The sequence below is a fragment of the Cyprinus carpio genome, chromosome A2, assembly GCF_018340385.1.
Source record: "Cyprinus carpio isolate SPL01 chromosome A2, ASM1834038v1, whole genome shotgun sequence".
In the NCBI taxonomy this organism is placed as follows: domain Eukaryota; kingdom Metazoa; phylum Chordata; class Actinopteri; order Cypriniformes; family Cyprinidae; genus Cyprinus; species Cyprinus carpio.
In genome coordinates this window covers 9,824,847-9,830,846 of record NC_056573.1, presented here as the reverse complement: position 1 = coordinate 9,830,846, position 6,000 = coordinate 9,824,847, and the positions used below count along the sequence as shown (strand labels likewise).

The 6,000-nt window shown below is 37.4% G+C and overlaps 1 long non-coding RNA gene across 1 annotated transcript; it reads left to right on the top strand.

The window, feature by feature from the left end:
- Positions 1-262: 262 nt before the first annotated feature.
- LOC122146967 lies at positions 263-2,627 on the top strand. The gene is made up of 3 exons (XR_006161300.1): positions 263-446; positions 1,056-1,107; positions 2,542-2,627. It is a non-coding gene; the product is annotated as an uncharacterized LOC122146967 (long non-coding RNA).
- Positions 2,628-6,000: the final 3,373 nt, after the last annotated feature.

Below are 6,000 nucleotides of genomic sequence, written 5' to 3'. Positions count from 1 at the left end.
TACAGCAGTACAAGCAGAATACATCAAACACAGTAAAAAAATGTAAAAAAAAAAATTTTTTTGAAAAATTTTGGAAACTGACAATTAAATATTGACTCAACAAATTGCTTTCAAATAATTATCCCCAAACAAATAGATCCATTGGGGTAATTTTAGCTTATGGTCTAAAGGTAAAATTAAAAATATAGATTCACTGAACATATTAAATTGTGTTCAGCCAATTCATCAAGTAAAAGTTAAATATCTGTGTTTGCGGACAAGCCTTGCGGAGAAAAAAAAACGCATGCGCATGCCAGACAGGCGCATGCACCTGAGAGAAACCGTTGGTATAGTTGATTCAAATGTATCTGCGCGGGAGAGTGAGGAGACTGAGGAGTCGATGCTGAAGTACGACGACAGAAGTTCAGACATCATTTCCAAACAGATTTTTCTTAATTTAAGTTATGGTGAGTACTGAAATATGTATTTATTAAGTCTTGTTTACGTTAAAACGAGTGCAGGTCTCAATGTTTCAGCATAAAAACGTAAAACATGGGCATTAATGTTACACTACCGTGGCCATTACACTAGCATTGGGTAAGGTTAAACGAATTAACGACTCTCCGAATGTTTTACTTGAGGACATAGTATATTGTAATGTCTGAAAAATGACAGAAAAGGGAAGCTCTATTTCCGAACTTTTAATCAGAACGAAGACAGTCTATGAGATGAACACTCAAACTAACTATGGCCCTCCGAACTATGCTCCTAACTCACTTCGATAACCCCAAAAAAAAAAATCCAAAACAAACATAAAAAAAACAACAATTAAGAGTCTGTGCGCTACAATATTTTCCATAGCCTACATAACATTGTATTTTGCAGAATAACAGTGAATTCACGCCTTGGTTTCATGATAGCCTTTTATAAACTAATTTAGCCCGATACTAATATCTCATTTACTATTTATTGAACTAAATAATTTTGTCAAACTATATTGTGATTATGTTAAATGTATGAGACACTAGGTATTAGTTATATGTTTCTGTTATAACTTTTTTTTTCTCTCAATGTAGCCAAACATCGTAGGTCAGACTCAACGGAACGGCTAACGTTACTACTTTCACAGTGAGTATTTAAAAGTTTTTATTGCATATTTGTTAATACCATATTTGTGTCAAATACCCTTAGCTCTTATGATATTTAAATTGTTAAATTGCTTTTTTGAGAGCCGACACTGTAATTCAGGCTGCAAAGTGGTTGGCCATTTTGTGTTACACCCGTTTGACACATACTCCGTCTGCAGTGCTTATGTGCGTGTTGCAGTACATGTATGGCAAGCTATAATGCTCAGAATTACGTAATGTTAATTAAATCACTATTTATTAATAGCAGTCTGTTAATTAATAATTAAACACTGTTGGGTTTCTCACACAAACCGATCATTTCGTGTCAGACATCAATGTGTCAGTGACAGTATTTATATCACATTTTACCTCAAATCAGCCGTCCCCACACCATCACTTCTGGTAAGTGAGGTCAAATTACACGATATGGCATAGAGATACGCACGAGAGATCACTTCCGCCGCTTGCATCCCATTGAGATACGCCATATTGTGTACATGACTTTGGAACAGAGTAGAGTTATAAATTATATTCAAATTAAATGCATATGCGGTGAAATTACTAGATTTACTAGAAATCAGATACATTTTAAATTAAAACTTACAACAGGCTTGACAAAAACAGCCGATTCTCATCTTTTCTTTTGTTTTAAAATCTTTTTTACAAGAAATCCTGCAGGTCATAAAGAAATTCGTTTTTCCACCTCCAAGAAAGGATGAGTGCTAACCATTATGTAACTCCAAAATTTTTACCAAAATGCCAGGTATAGTGTCGTTTTCCTTGCTTTATCCAAGGAAAAAAGCCATGTGTTGACTTTGAAACAGAGTAGACTTTAAATTATGTGCATCTGTGGTGAAATTACTAGATTTTCACATCAATACATGTTTATTTTAATGCGAACAATGTGCTGTCACTTTAATTCAGTGGGTCCAGCACAGCAAAAAATAGACTCAATGCGAAACGCCGCACTGCTGCAGACATACCGCACCTGGAACACACTGCCGGACCGCATCCGCTTGCAGTGTGAAAGCTCTAACCGGTTAACATACGCACTGCAAATAGAGTATGTGCGAAACGGACATTAGTCTGGGAACCAGTTTTGCCAAACCCCTCCCTCAGAAAATCTCTACAAACTTGAACAAATTTTATTTTATATAATTTTACATCTAATAAATTTTTTCTAAAGATTTCTAACTCTTTTTTTTTTTTAAGATGTAACAGTAATTAATCAATATTACTCTGAGTCTTTTGCCCTTTCAGCAGTGTGGACTTGACTATCACCAGCATGCTGGTCACACAGTCCACAGTTTGCTATATTTTCCATTAGTTGCTGTACAGACTCCCTGACAACTTTTCCCCATTTAGCTCTATCTTTAGAAAGCCTTTTTTATGCAAAAGTATCATCTTTCAGCTTCGTCATTTATTTATTTTGCAGGTTTAGAAGAAGTCCATGCAGTGCCGCTTCTGCAAGTTTTCATCACCTCACCAAGACCTAATTTTCAAGCACTACAGAACTTGCCACATTTCACAAATTTCAACTTACTTACAACTTCTACAAATAAAAATTTCTTTCATTTTCAAGACAATTGGCGCTTTAAAAACACATTTGTGGAGGGTACATCCAAAGACTGACACATTTTCTTGTCACAACTGTGATTTTAGGGACATCTGCTCTCAATCAACATTTCTTCACCATTTAAGAGGATATCTTAAAAACCACGAGAGGGTTCATTGTCCATTTTTAAATTGTAATTTTATTAGCAACAGTTACCGTACATTAACAGCTCATAAGAACAGGAAGCACAAATCAGCTGATGCGAGTCCATCTTCTTCCTTAGGATGTGCACCAAATTTAGACGAAGAAGTACAAGTGCATTTAGACGAAAAAGTAGAAGTGCATACTACTGATACTCCTGATGATAACCCTGCAGAAACTAAGCAAGCACTTGAACACAAACTTGCAGCCTTGTTTTTGTGTATGCGCAAACAACTACATGTGTTCAAAAGGGCCTCTCAGCATATCAGCAATGCTGTAACTGATATTCTAACTATCTCCAAATCAAATACTTTGGCTGCAATCAAAGACATTCTGCAGTCACATAATTGTGATGTTGATTAGTCAGTTTTTACTTATATTGCACATATTTTACATGAAACTGACCCATTTTTGACAGCTTGCTCTCACAACGGTATTCTTTCAACTGAACATAAATGAACCAGCTACTTTAAACAAAAATTCCAAGTAACTGAACCAATTCAATATGTGTTCAGCAGGGCAGACAAACAAACATTTTTTTATGTTCCCCTTCTGAAAGTCCTGCAGACATTGCTTGATCAACCAGAGGTATTTGAGAAGACATTTACCACCAATGAAAGTGCCTTTTTGACCCTTTGATAAAAGATTTAAAGTGTCTTGAGCAGGATGGCATCTTTGTTCAAAGGCTTGGAAAGAACGTTAGGGGAACAGTGTTCACTGTTTCTGCGGATAATCTTGGAGCACATGGACTTGCAGGGTTTCAAGAGAGTTTCAGGGTGGAGAAGTTCTGTCGATTTTGTTTGGCATCTTTAAACGACATTCAAAACACAGAGGTGAGAGAAGGTATTTTTCAGCTAAGAAGTCCAGAACAACATGATTGCTGCATAACAGAGTTGAACAGCAGTGAGACTTTATCATCTGTGAATGGTGTGAAATCATAATGTGTTCTCCAGAAACATCTTAAATTCTTCCACACCATTACTGGCTTCCCTCCAGATCTAATGCACGACCTTTTTGAGGGAATAGTGCCTTTTGAGATAAGTTTATCTCTGAAGAAATGGATTGAGTCTAAATATTTTACTCTTGAAGAGCTAAACAACAAAATCCACTCATTTCAATACTGCTTTTCTGACCAGGTCAACAGACCTCAAAAAATTCCAAAGACTTTTTCTTCAAAGAAAACAATTGGAGGAAACGCTCACGAAAACTGGACCTTACTAAGACTGATATCTCTGATGATTGGTGGTTTGGTGCCTGAGAGTGACAAGACATGGGATCTCATCATGGATTTGAAAGATATTGTCGAGCTTGTGGTAAGCCAAAAACTAACAGTGGAGGCTGTCTGGTATCTGGAAAGCAAGATTTCCTGCCATCGTGAGTTGTTTAAAGAGGTCTTTCCTGATGCATACTTGCGTCCAAAACATCACTTTCTTGAACACTATCCTCACCTGATCTGTTGCTTTGGTCCTCTAGTGGATCTGTGGACAATGCGCTTTGAGGCAAAGCACAGTTTTTTCAAGAAGGTTGTTCATGAAACACAGAATTTCAGAAACCTTCTCAAGACGTTATCCAACAAGCATCAACTCATGATGGCATGCCCTCTACATGTCGAAAATGTTAAGTTACTTAAAATATCCTCTCTTGATGCAAGGCTGAGATTGGCAGTTGAGAACAAGTATGCAAACCAAACTTCCTTTTCTTTAACCACAAAGGCAACTGTACATGGAACCCAGTACAGTCGAGGAATGATTCTGTGTATTGGAAATAGAAATGGATTTCCAGAGTTTGGTCAGACTGATCATATCCTAATTTGTGGCACAGAGGTTGCATTCATTGTGCACAGACTTACCTCATGGTACATTGAACATTTCCGGGCATATGAGATAAATCAAAGTACGCACTGTGATGTTGCAATTGTGACTCCACAAGAGCTTGTTGATTTTTATCCTCTGACTGCTTACAATGTTGGCGGAAGACGCATGGTTGTACCAAAGAGATTTTTACTTGGTTGATTACTTGGTTGTTCTAAACTTACCAATTCTGCTCATACTGTCCCCTGTCCTCCAGGTTGCAATGTTGCTGCGAGTCATTCTTTCACCTGACAACGTTAGAAAAATATCTGTGCCTACCCCATCCTCAGTAGAAGAACTTTGCACGTGTCTGTGTGAAAAATTGCAAAAGAAAGGCTTTACCATTCAGTATGAAGATCCAGATTTCAATAATCAACTTTGTAATTTGCATGACATCTCCGAGCTTCCACCAGAAAAAGCTACTTTGAGAGTTCATTGGGAATTATTTTTAACCCCAATTTCAGTGCATTCTGAATTGACAGATCCCCCTGCAGATGCAGAAAGCACATTATCCGTCCAACCATCTACATCAGCAACTTCCTCAGATTCAACACAGGTCGCTCATAAAACCAAAGAACAATACCAAAAAAATTTAAAAACACCAACCTTCTCCTATAATGTGGAACTAAAGCTTCAGAAAGCCAATGAGGAATACGAGAAAAATGGAAAGTCCTTAACTGTCTCAAGAGACATCTTGATGGAAGTGTTGGGCAAGTTGGCAGAAGCCATATACACATTTAAGGCATACCCAAAGGACAATGATTTGAAGAAGGTTGCATCTGCATTGATAGAGAAGCATCCCTGCCTTAAACGTCCTGGATCTGAAACTGGATGTGAAGGATGGACATTAAGTTTGAAGAACAAAATGCAGAATTACCGTCAAAAACTTCGTGAGCTTGGTTGTGCAGAATTGATACTGAATAGACGAGATGCATCCAAACAAACACTGAAAAGACCCCGAAGATCTGAACTGAACTTTCTTCCTGACATTCCAGCTGGTTTTGATGAAGAAGCTTTGGAGAATGAACGCAAATGGATGGAAGAAGAGGTGAAGAAGAAAGATGTGAACATTCGTGCTTTGAACACAAAGATGGATTTCACCTTCTCTCTTAGAAGACGTGAGGTTGTTGAAGATCAGCCTCTTGTATCAACACTCAAACAATGATGGCCAGCACTCTTTAATGAGGAACAGGTATGTTTCCTAAGGTCATATTGTACATACAGTTGTTTTGTTTATTTGCATGAACTCTCTCCTTTTTTCTTTCTCTTATGTTTCTCACATAGGTTT